We start from the raw sequence: 12,937 nt of genomic DNA on the forward strand, positions 1-12,937 counted from the left end.
CAAGAGGCAGTTGGAACTTGGTAGCGAGTGTTGCAACCGAGGACAGACAATTTTTATGCGCTTCAGCACTCTGCGGTCACGTTCTGTGAGCTTGTGAGGCCTATCACTTCACGGCAAAGCCGTTGTTACTCCTAGACGTTTCCACTTCACCATTACAGCACTTACAGTTGACCGGGGCAGCTCTAGCAGGTAGATATTTGACGAACTGACTTGTTGGCTAGGTGGCAATGCCACGTTGATGCCACGCCGATGCCACGTTGAAAGTCACTGAGCTCTTTAGTAAGGCCATTCTACTGCCAATGTTTGTCTGTGGAGATTGCATGGCTGTGTGCTTGATTTTATACACACATTTTAAGGGGTGTCCACATACTTTTGTATATATAGTGTATATTACATTATTTTATGGCTCGTTATGACACCTACATAAGAGTGTCAAAACCTACATTTATTCAATGTATTTTTTCCCTGCCAAGAAGTTTCCTTTCGTTTGAAAGTTTGTTTCTTAGGTCCTTTGTTGATGTAATGAATTCTTTACCGTCATGTTTTTTAATCATCATATTTTCAACAACTTCCCGAAAATACACTTTATAACACTGTCATGAAGCATTATGACCATCCTGTGTCACTTTACTTGGACTAAGAAAATGCACTTTATGACATTATCAAGAACCATTATGACCATCATACTCATATATCCAGATAGGCCTATCCCGTACATGCCCATATATCAGTCATTAGTCAAAAAGAGGGTGTATTGTCCTGCTCCTGAAATCTGCTCCTGCATTTGTCCCAGTCATCAGCAACAGAGCATTGGGGTAGTAGGTGCATGTCTGACATTAATTTGTGTGCAATTACAATGATAATGTAATATTATTGTAACAACGTTCGTCTGTTGTATGAAGAGAGTCAGACCGAAATGCAGCGTGTAGGTTACTCATGACTTTAATGAAGATAAATGCGGTACATGAAATAACTGTATAATTTGTAAGTCGCTCTGGATAAGAGCGTCTGCTAAATGACTTAAATGTAAATGTAAATGTAAGAAAACAACAAACGGAACGTGAACTAATTACAGCCTATCTGGTGACTAACACAGAGACAGGTACAAACACCCACAAAATACAACGCGAACTCAGGCTGCCTAAATACGGTTCCCAATCAGAGACAACGATAAGCAGCTGACTCCAATTGAGAATCGCCTCAGGCAGCCAAGCCTAACTAGACACACCCCTAATCATACACAATCCCAAATACTACAAACCCCAATACGAAAACACAACATATAAACCCATGTCACACCCTGGCTACCCAAACATATACCAAAAACACAAAATATAATGACCAGGGCGTGACAGAACCCCCCCCCCCCTAAGGTGCGGACTCCGGGACGCACCTCAAGAGCATAGGGAGGGTCCGGGTGGGCGTCAGTCCATGGTGGCGGTTCTGGCTCGGGACGTGGACCCCAGTCCATTAATGTCCTATTTCCTCTCCTTCGCGTCCTGGGATAATCCACTTTCTCCACCGACCATGGCCTAATAGTCCTCACCCTGATCCCCACATAACTGAGGGGCAGCTCGGGACCGAGGGGCAGCTCGGGACCGAGGGGCAGCTCGGGACAGAGGGGCAGCTCGGGACAGAGGGGCAGCTCGGGACAGAGGGGCAACTCGGGACAGAGGGGCAGCTCGGGACAGAGGGGCAGCTCGGGACAGAGGGGCAGCTCGGGACAGAGGGGCATCTCAGGACAGAGGGGCATCTCAGGACAGAGGGGCATCTCAGGACAGAGGGGCATCTCAGGACAGAGGGGCAGCCTGGGACAGAGGGGCAGCCCGGGACCGAAGCAGCCCGGTACTGAGGGGAAGCCCGGTACTGAGAGGCAGCCCAGTACAGAGAGGAAGCCTAGTACTGAGAGGAAGCTCAGTACTGAGAGGAAGCTCAGGCAGGTAGTAGGCTCCGGTAAATCCTGGCTGGCTGGTGGAACTGGATGATTCAGGATCTAGAAGATCTTGGCAGACTGGCACTTCTGGCGGATCCTGGGAGACTGGTGATGCTGGGCCGACTGGGAGAACTGGGCAGACTGGGAGCACTGGGCAGACTGGGAGCACTGGCGGCGCTGGACAGACAGGAGACTCCGGCAGTGCAGGAGAGGAGAAAGGCTCTGGCTGCGCTAAACAGGCGGGAGACTCCAACAGCGCAGGAGAGGAGAAAAGCTCTGGCTGCGCTAAACAGGCGAGGTGCACTGGACGCGCTGGGCCAACTGGGAGCGCTGGCGGCGCTGGACAGACAGGAGACTCCGGCAGCGCAGGAGAGGAGAAAGGCTCTGGCTGCGCTGAACAGGCGAGGCGCACTGGAGGCCTGGTGCGTGGTGCTGGAACTGGTGGTACTGGCGCGAGGACACGCACAGGAAGCCTGGTGCGGGAAGCTGCTACCGGAGGACTGGTGTGTAGAGGTGGCTCTGGATAGACCGGACCGTGCAGGCGCACTGGAGCTCTTGAGCACCGAGCCTGCCCAAGCTTACCTGGCTCGATGCCCACTCTAGCCCGGCCAATAGGAACGGCTGGTATGTGTCGTAGCTGGCTCTGCACCCGCACTGGAAACACCGTGCGCTCCATAGCATAACACGGTGCCTGCCCGGTCTCTCTAGCCCAACGGTGAGCACAGGGAGTATGCGCAGGTCTCCTACCTGGCATAACTACTCTCCCCTCTAGCCCCCCCCAATACATTTTTTGGGGTGACTTTCCGGTTTCCAACCGCGTCGCCGTGCTGCTTCCTCATACCTGCGCCTCTCCGCTTTAGCTGCTTCTATTTCCTCCTTGGGACGGCGATATTCTCCCGGCTGCGCCCAGGGTCCTTTACCGTCTAATTCCTCCTCCCATGTCCAAATCTCCAAATGGTGCAGTCTCTCCCACTGCAACTGTTCTTCACGATTAACAGGGAGAGTAGGCTCAGGTCTGACTCCTGACTCAGCCACTCTCTCTCTGCGCTTTCCACAGTTACTTTCCGTTTTCGCTCTGTATAGCCGTGCTTTCCTTCTCGAATCCATACGTCTATAGCCCTCCTCCTGCTGTAGGGAATCCCAGGCGGGCTCCTGCACTCGCTCTGGGTCGGCCGCCCACCTGTCGATTTCTTCCCACGTCGTATAATCCCTGCTTCTGCTGTCCATAACGTCCTCCTTCAGATCCTGCCAGTTCACACGCTGCTCGGTCTGTGAGTGGTGGGTGTTTCCGTAACGACGTTCCTCTGTTGTATGAAGAGAGTCAGACCGAAATGCAGCGTGTAGGTTACTCATGACTTTAATGAAGATAAATGCGGTACATGAAATAACTGTATAAGAAAACAACAAACGGAACGTGAACTAATTACAGCCTATCTTTTGTCTAACACAGAGACAGGTACAAACACCCACAAAATACAACGCGAACTCAGGCTGCCTAAATACGGTTCCCAATCAGAGACAACGATAAGCAGCTGACTCCAATTGAGAATCGCCTCAGGCAGCCAAGCCTAACTAGACACACCCCTAATCATACACAATCCCAAATACTACAAACCCCAATACGAAAACACAACATATAAACCCATGTCACACCCTGGCTACCCAAACATATACCAAAAAAAACAAAATATAATGACCAGGGCGTGACAATTATACATTAAAAAAAATATATGTATAACATATGAGCATAAAGATGAAAACTTTTCATGTGGCGTTGGCTGTGTCTGTGTGGGAATCATCAGAGCCTCAGCCCTATCACAAACCTCAGTCTGTCTGTGTGGGAATCATCAGAGCCTCAGCCCTGTCACAACCCTCAGTCTGTCTGTGTGGGAATCATCAGAGCCTCAGCCCTGTCACAACCACAGTCTGTCTGTGTGGGAATCAACAGAGCCTCAGCCCTGTCACAACCACAGTCTGTCTGTGTGGGAATCATCAGAGCCTCAGCCCTGTCACAACCCTCAGTCTGTCTGTGTGGGTATCATCAGAGCCTCAGCCCTGTCACAACCCCAGTCTGTCTGTGTGGGTATCATCAGAGCCTCAGCCCTGTCACAACCCCAGTCTGTCTGTGTGGGTATCATCAGAGCCTCAGCCCTGTCACAACCCCAGTCTGTCTGTGTGGGTATCATCAGAGCCTCAGCCCTGTCACAACCCCAGTCTGTCTGTGTGGGTATCATCAGAGCCTCAGCCCTGTCACAACCCCAGTCTGTCTGTGTGGGTATCATCAGAGCCTCAGCCCTGTCACAACCCCAGTCTGTCTGTGTGGGTATCATCAGAGCCTCAGCCCTGTCACAACCCCAGTCTGTCTGTGTGGGTATCATCAGAGCCTCAGCCCTGTCACAACCCCAGTCTGTCTGTGTGGGTATCATCAGAGCCTCAGCCCAATCACAACCCCCAGTCTGTCTGTATCATAGAGAATCTGACCATGTGTTAAATAAACATGATTTAGTGTTGTGGACGAACGCTGAGGTCCAGTGCATCCAAACGCCCTCGCTGCCTCAGAAGGCAATATAGAGACTGATAAACAGGGACGGAAATTGGCTGAGACGCGAAAACACGACGGGGCCTAAACGAGATCTTCTGACAGACAAGCAGGCAGATGAGAAATGGCACGGAGCAGAAACGCCGGCTGTATTCAAGAAATTCTGATGAGCAATCATCAACTGAGCATAACGCTAAAGACATATGCATAGCAGATCGAATACAATAGTGACATCTGTGGGAAGTCAAATCTCGGTTGTATTTCTAATGAAGTATTGCAATAATCGAGAGCAATCTGACTGTGACATTATGCAGAGATGTCTTGGGGACAGAGTAAGTTATACTGACTGAGGGGGAACATGTAATGTACACAGCTTGTTGGGTCACGCCTCTCTGCCCCCGTCCCGTAAATCAATGATATCCGGGCAGAGCTGGACTCAATGCAGGTCGTGTTGCCGTGGTAACATGAAACCAGTCTGCATTTGTTTCATCCACAAACACTTGTCCCTGGAAGTGACAGCTGCTGGGCCCCATGCACTAATGGGGAATGGCAGAAATTCACTTGGAACATTCCACAAGTGCAAACACTTTCACTGCCGAGACCTCCCCTCAACCACCAAGCTCAGAGCGTACAGCTATATATAGAGGGGGAGCGTGTGTCTTATCAGCCGTACTGTAAGTGTAACATCATCTGGCACTATCATATGAAACTTTCTCTGTCCACAGGCCTGACATTTCTGTCAGTGTATCCAAGATTAGGACATTAAACCGCTCCTCCCTACTATTCAGGATATGGAGTTGTGCACTACTACTCAGCACGTTAGTGCAGTGGTATTTCAACCTTTTCAGCGGGGACCCCATTTCTGAGAAAATACTTCTTTTTACCTGTCTCCTCCCGTTCATCTACACCAGGGGTGTCAAACTCAATCAGCGTACGGGCCACATTGAAAAAACAGACATAGCCTGTTGTGTTTTTTTTTTACGTGCAAACAACTGGCCCAAACTGGCCATTGTTTTATTTGAAAAAATATGGCCCTTTATAATGTCCACTTACTAGATGTGCAGAAGATGAACGTAGAGATACTTGGGTGCAAAGGAGCAATAAAATAAATAACAGTATGGGGATCAGGTAGTTGGGTGGGATATTTACAGATGGGCTATGTACAGGTGCAATGATCGGTAAGCTGCTCTGACAGCTGATGCTTAAAGTTAGTGAGGGAGATATAAGTCTCCAACTTCAGCGATTTTTGCAATTCGTTCCAGTCATTGGCAGCAGAGAACTGGAAAGAAAAGTGGCCAAAGGAGGAGTTGGCTTTGGGGGTGACAAGTGAAATATACCTGCTGGAGCGCGTGCTACCTAGACTTATAGATGACCTGGAGCCAGTCGGTTTGGCGATGACTATGAAGTGAGGGCCAGCCAATGAGAGCATACAGGTCGCAGTGGTGAGTAGTGTATGGGGCTTTGGAGGCAAAACAGATGGCACTGTGATAGACTACATCCAATTTACTGAGTAGAGTGTTGGAAGCTATTTTGTAAATGACATCGCCGAAGTCAAGGATCGGTAGGATAGTCAGTTTTACAAGGATATGTTTGGCAGCATGTGTGAAAGATGCTTTGTTGCGAAATAGGAAGCTGATTCTAGATTTAATTTTGGATTGAAGATGTTTAATTTGAGTCTGGAAGGAGAGTTTACAGTCTAACCCTGAGCATGGCTGAAGTGCACCCATGACCAGCTTGGAAACCAGATTGCATAGCGGAAAAAGGTTCGGAGGGATTCGAAATGCTCGATGATCTGTTTGTTCACTTGGCTTCTGAAGACTTTAGAAAGGCAAGGTAGGATAGATACATGTCTGTAACAGTTTGGGTCTAGAATGTCTCCCCCTAAGAAGAGGAGGATGACTGCAACAGCTTTCCAATCTTTCGGGATCGCATACGATACGTTAGAGAGGTTGAACAGTCTAGTAATAGCGGTTACAACAATTGCGGCAGATAATTGTAGAAAGAGAGGGTCCAGATTGTCTAGCCCAGCTGATTTGTAGGGGTCCAGATTTTGCAGCTCTTTCAGAACATCAGCTATCTGGATTTGGGTGAAGGAGAAATGGGAGAGACTTGGGCAAGTTGCTGTGGGGGGTGCTGTTGACCGGGGTAGGGGTAGCCAGGTGGAAAGCATAGCCAGATGTAGAAAAATGCTAATTGAAAATCTTCATTATCGTGGATTTATCAGTGGTGACAGTGTTTCCTAGTCTCAGTGCAGTGGGCAGCTGGGAGGAGGTGCTCTTATTCTCCATGGACTTTACAGTGTCCCAGAACGTTTTGGAGTTTGTGCTACAGGATGCACATTTCTGTTTGAAAAGCTAGCCTTTGCTTTCCTAACTGCCTGTGTATATTGGTTCCTAACTTCCCTGAAAAGTTGCATATCGCGGGGGCTATTCGATGTTAATGCAGTACGCCACAGGATGTTTTTGTGCTGGTGAAGGGCAGTCAGGTCTGGAGTGAACCAAGGGCTATATCTGTTCTTCGTTCTACATATTTTGAATGGGGCATGCTTATTTAAGATGGTGAGGAAAGCACTTTTAAAGACTAACCAGGCATCCTCTACTGACGGAAAGACGTCACTATACTTCCAGGAAACCCGGGCCAGGTCGGTTAGAAAGGCGTGCTCGCTGAAGTGTTTTAGGGAGCGTTTGACAGTGATGAGGGGTCGTCGTTTGACCGCGGACCCATTACGGACGCAGGCAATGAGGCAGTGATAGCTGAGATCCTGGTTGAAGACAGCAGAGGTGTATTTGGAGGGCAGGTTGGTCAGGATCTATGAGGGTGCCCGTGTTTATGGATTTAGGGTTGTACCTGGTAGGTTCCATAATAATTTGTGTGAGATTGAGGGCATCTAGATTAGATTGTTGGATGGCCGGGGTGTTAAGCATATCCCAGTTTAGGTCACCTAACAGTACAGACTCTGAAGATAAATGGAGGACAATTAATTCACATATGGTGTCCAGGGCACAGCTGGGGGCTGAGAGGGTCTATAACAAGCGGCAACAGTGAGAGACTTATTTCTGTAAAGGTGGATTTTTAAAAGTAGAAGCTCGAACTGTTTGGGCACAGACCTGGACAGCATGACAGAACTCTTCAGAAGACTGCATCTCCACCCCATTTGGCAGTTCTATCTTGGCGGAAAATGTTGTAGTTGGGGTTGGAAATTTCTGAATATTTGGTGGCCTTCCTAAGCCAGGATTCAGACATGGCTAGGACATCAGGGTTGGTGTAGTGTGCTAAAGCAGTGAATAAAACAAAGGGAGGAGGCTTCTGATGTTAATATGCATGAAACCAAGGCTTTTACGGTTAGAGAAGTCAACAAATGATAGCGCCTGGGAATAGGAGTGGAACTGGGGGCTACAGAGCCTGGGTTAACCTCTACATCACCAGAGGAACAGAGGAGGAGTAGGATAAGGGTACGGCTAAAGGCTATAATAACTGGTTGTCTAGTGCGTTGGGGACAGAGAATAAAAGGAGCAGATTTCTGGGTGTGGTAGAATAGACTCAAGGCATAATATACGGACAGGGATATGGCAGGATGTGAGTACAGTGGAGGTAAACCTAGCTGTTGAGTGACGATGAGAGAGGTTTCGTCTCTGGCGGCACAAGTTAAGCCAGGTGAGGTCTCTGAATGTGTGTAGGATGGGACGAAATAACATTTTGAGCGGGACTGAGGGCTCTACAGTGAAATAAAACAGTAAAAACTAGCCAAGACAGCAGTAGACAAGGCATATTGGCATTAGAGTGAGGCATAAAGCAGGTGCATAATATGCTGTGACCCTAATCAAAAAGTACTTAATAACTCCAAATAGCAAAATCGTAGCTGTAGGTTATTTTAACATTTGAACTTAAAACATTTTGTTCATTTGTTTTGCACTGCATGGATCACCAGTGCAGTTGAATGCAGCATCGCTGTATGGTGCACTCAGAATGTCTTGTAGTTGAGTAGCCAGGCTACTGTTCAAATGTTGCTGCAATAGGTCTACATGTTTCTCCTTTGCATGGTGTTTTGTTGCACGTTTTGCTTTTTGGTTATTGACTGTCAAGCTTTAAAAACTGAAGCCAGACTGCAACCCTTTAGGAGCTACTTTCCATCTCCTGTGTGCTGTAAACGGGACACACAAAAGCTGTTGTCTCATTTATACTCGCTTGTGTGTCCTATTGTCCTTTAGTAGTAATTTAAATTCCGGAGTTCTAAATTGAGCAGCTGCTGAAAAATGAGCTCCTGTATTTATTGAGATTTAAATGTTTTTTTAGAGTGAAGTACATCGAAAAAATCAAGAGAAAACTGCAAGACTCAATAGAAGACAAAACAAGGAACAAACTAAACAAGACAGGCTTTTGAAAAATTAACTATTTTTTTCATAAAATTGTACAGTTATCTTAGCTAGGTGAATTGCTAGCAGAATTGTTTACTTGTTGCTAAGCAGTTGCTAGGGACTCTCCTGGAAGAAGCTAGCTAGCTTACAAAGAATAACAACAAAAAATATCTAGTTAACAGAAGAAAGGAAGACAAAATAAGGACAAAAGAAGGACAGAAGAAAAAGGAAAAGAAAGAGGACAACAAAGTGAAACAGTCAGCACTTCTATTGCAACTTCGTATTTCGTCGTCCTAACGTAGTCTACACTGCTATCTGCCCAGCAGCTAGCCAGCTAGCAAACGTCCACCGTCTACCGAATAGCAGCACTGTAGAAACTATTACACTCAACTGAACGACTTGATTAGTGTAGTGTTAGCTAGCTACATAGTTGTCTTTGCTGTCTTCGTATCCAAGATAATTGTGTAGTTTAGAGCGTGTAGTCTTAGAGTGATTATCTTAATTTACCGAGGTTAGCTAGCCAGCTATTTGTCGTCCTTAATGTAGGAGACACTGCTAGCTAGCCAACAGCTAGCCAACGTCTACTGAATAGAACTTCCGCACTCAACAACCCGGTCGCATTCCGCTTCGCTCCACAGGTAGTATCACATTTTTCATTTCATTTCATTACAGCACAACGGTTTGATTTGTTTGATCGTAGCTAGCTACATAGCTAGCTACATAGCCGTCTGTGTATCAAAGATAATTGTGTAGTCTAGAGCGATTTTCTAGGTTAGCTAGCCAGCTATTGTCGTTCTTTTAACGCAACGTAACGTAATCAACACTGCTAGCTAGCCAGCTAGCCCCCGAATAGCAGCACTGTAGAAACTACTACACTCAACGGAACGACTTGATTAGTGTAGTGTCAACAACGCAGCCACTGTCAGCTAGCCTACAAAGTCAACAACGCAGCCACTGCCAGCTAGCCTACTTCAGCAGTACTGTATCATTTTTAATAATTTTAGTCAATAAGATTCTTGCTACGTAAGCTTAACTTTCTGAACATTCGAGACGTGTAGTCCACTTGTCATTCCAATCTCCTTGCATTAGCGTAGCCTCTTCTGTAGCCTGTCAACTATGTGTCTGTCTATCCCTGTTCTCTCCTCTCTGCACAGACCATACAAACGCTCCACACCGCGTGGCCGCTGCCAGCCTAATCTGGTGGTCCCAGCGCGCACGACCCACGTGGAGTTCCAGGTCTCCGGTAGCCTCTGGAACTGCCGATCTGCAGCCAACAAGGCAGAGTTCATCTCAGCCTATGCCTCCTCCAGTCCCTCGACTTCTTGGCACTGACAGAAACATGGATCACCACAGATAACACTGCTACTCCTACTGCTCTCTCTTCGTCCGCCCACGTGTTCTCGCACACCCCGAGAGCTTCTGGTCAGCGGGGTGGTGGCATAGGGATCCTTATCTCTCCCATGTGGTCATTCTCTCTTTCTCCCCTTACCCATCTGTCTATCGCCTCCTTTGAATTTCATGCTGTCACAGTTACCAGCCCTTTCAAGCTTAACATCCTTATCATTTATCGCCCTCCAGGTCCCCTCGGAGAGTTCATCAATGAGCTTGATGCCTTGATAAGCTCCTTTCCTGAGGACGGCTCACCTCTCACAGTTCTGGGCGACTTTAACCTCCCCACGTCTACCTTTGACTCATTCCTCTCTGCCTCCTTCTTTCCACTCCTCTCCTCTTTTGACCTCACCCTCTCACCTTCCCCCCTACTCACAAGGCAGGCAATACGCTCGACCTCATCTTTACTAGATGCTGTTCTTCCACTAACCTCATTGCAACTCCCCTCCAAGTCTCCGACCACTACCTTGTATCCTTTTCCCTCTCGCTCTCATCCAACACTTCCCACACTGCCCCTACTCGGATGGTATCGCGCCGTCCCAACCTTCGCTCTCTCTCCCCCGCTACTCTCTCCTCTTCCATCCTATCATCTCTTCCCTCTGCTCAAACCTTCTCCAACCTATCTCCTGATTCTGCCTCCTCAACCCTCCTCTCCTCCCTTTCTGCATCCTTTGACTCTCTATGTCCCCTATCTTCCAGGCCGGCTCGGTCCTCCCCTCCCGCTCCGTGGCTTGACGACTCAATGCGAGCTCACAGAACAGGGCTCCGGAAGGCCGAGCGGAAATGGAGGAAAACTCGCCTCCCTGCGGACCTGGCATCCTTTCACTCCCTCCTCTCTACATTTTCCTCCTCTGTCTCTGCTGCTAAAGCCACTTTCTACCACTCTAAATTCCAAGCATCTGCCTCTAACCCTAGGAAGCTCTTTGCCACATTCTCCTCCCTCCTGAATCCTCCTCCCCCTCCCCCCCTCCTCCCTCTCTGCAGATGACTTCGTCAACCATTTTGAAAAGAAGATCGACGACATCCGATCCTCGTTTGCTAAGTCAAACAACACCGCTGGTTCTGCTCACACTGCCCTACCCTGTGCTCTGACCTCTTTCTCCCCTCTCTCTCCAGATGAAATCTCGCGTCTTGTGACGGCCGGCCGCCCAACAACCTGCCCGCTCGACCCTATCCCCTCCTCTCTTCTCCAGACCATTTCCGGAGACCTTCTCCCTTACCTCACCTCGCTCATCAACTTATCCCTGACCGCTGGCTACGTCCCTTCCGTCTTCAAGAGAGCGAGAGTTGCACCCCTTCTGAAAAAACCTACACTCGATCCCTCCGATGTCAACAACTACAGACCAGTATCCCTTCTTTCTTTTCTCTCCAAAACTCTTGAACGTGCCGTCCTTGGTCAGCTCTCCCGCTATCTCTCTCAGAATGACCTTCTTGATCCAAATCAGTCAGGTTTCAAGACTAGTCATTCAACTGAGACTGCTCTTCTCTGTATCACGGAGGCGCTCCGCACCGCTAAAGCTAACTCTCTCTCCTCTGCTCTCATCCTTCTAGACCTATCGGCTGCCTTCGATACTGTGAACCATCAGATCCTCCTCTCCACCCTCTCCGAGTTGGGCATCTCCGGCGCGGCCCACGCTTGGATTGCGTCCTACCTGACAGGTCGCTCCTACCAGGTGGCGTGGCGAGAATCTGTCTCCTCACCACGCGCTCTCACCACTGGTGTCCCCCAGGGCTCTGTTCTAGGCCCTCTCCTATTCTCGCTATACACCAAGTCACTTGGCTCTGTCATAACCTCACATGGTCTCTCCTATCATTGCTATGCAGACGACACAATTAATCTTCTCCTTTCCCCCTTCTGATGACCAGGTGGCGAATCGCATCTCTGCATGTCTGGCAGACATATCAGTGTGGATGACGGATCACCACCTCAAGCTGAACCGGCAAGACGGAGCTGCTCTTCCTCCCGGGGAAGGACTGCCCGTTCCATGATCTCGCCATCACGGTTGACAACTCCATTGTGTCCTCCTCCCAGAGCGCTAAGAACCTTGGCGTGATCCTGGACAACAAACTGTCGTTCTCAACTAACATCAAGGCGGTGGCCCGTTCCTGTAGGTTCATGCTCTACAACATCCGCAGAGTACGACCCTGCCTCACACAGGAAGCGGCGCAGGTCCTAATCCAGGCACTTGTCATCTCCCGTCTGGATTACTGCAACTTGCTGTTGGGTTCTCTCACGTCACCCGCTCCTCCGCTCTCTCCACTGGCTTCCAGTTGAAGCTCGCATCCGCTACAAGACCATGGTGCTTGCCTACGGAGCTGTGAGGGGGGACGGCACCTCAGTACCTCAGGCTCTGATCAGGCCCTACACCCAAATAAGGGCACTCGTTCATCCTCTGGCCTGCTCGCCTCCCTACCACTGAGGAAGTACAGTTCCCGCTCAGCTCAGTCAAAACTGTTCGCTGCTCTGGCTCCCCCAATGGTGGAACAAACTCCCTCACGACGCCAGGACAGCGGAGTCAATCACCACCTTCCGGAGACACCTGAAACCCCACCTCTTTAAGGAATACCTAGGATAGGATAAAGTAATCCTTCTCACCCCCCCCCCTTAAAATATTTAGATGCACTATTGTAAAGTGGTTGTTCCACTGGATGTCATAAGGTGAATGCACCAATTTGTAAGTCGCTCTGGATAAGAGCGTCTGCTAAATGACTTAAATGTAA

The sequence above is a fragment of the Oncorhynchus gorbuscha genome, unplaced genomic scaffold, assembly GCF_021184085.1.
Source record: "Oncorhynchus gorbuscha isolate QuinsamMale2020 ecotype Even-year unplaced genomic scaffold, OgorEven_v1.0 Un_scaffold_4249, whole genome shotgun sequence".
Classification (NCBI taxonomy): Eukaryota; Metazoa; Chordata; class Actinopteri; order Salmoniformes; family Salmonidae; genus Oncorhynchus; species Oncorhynchus gorbuscha.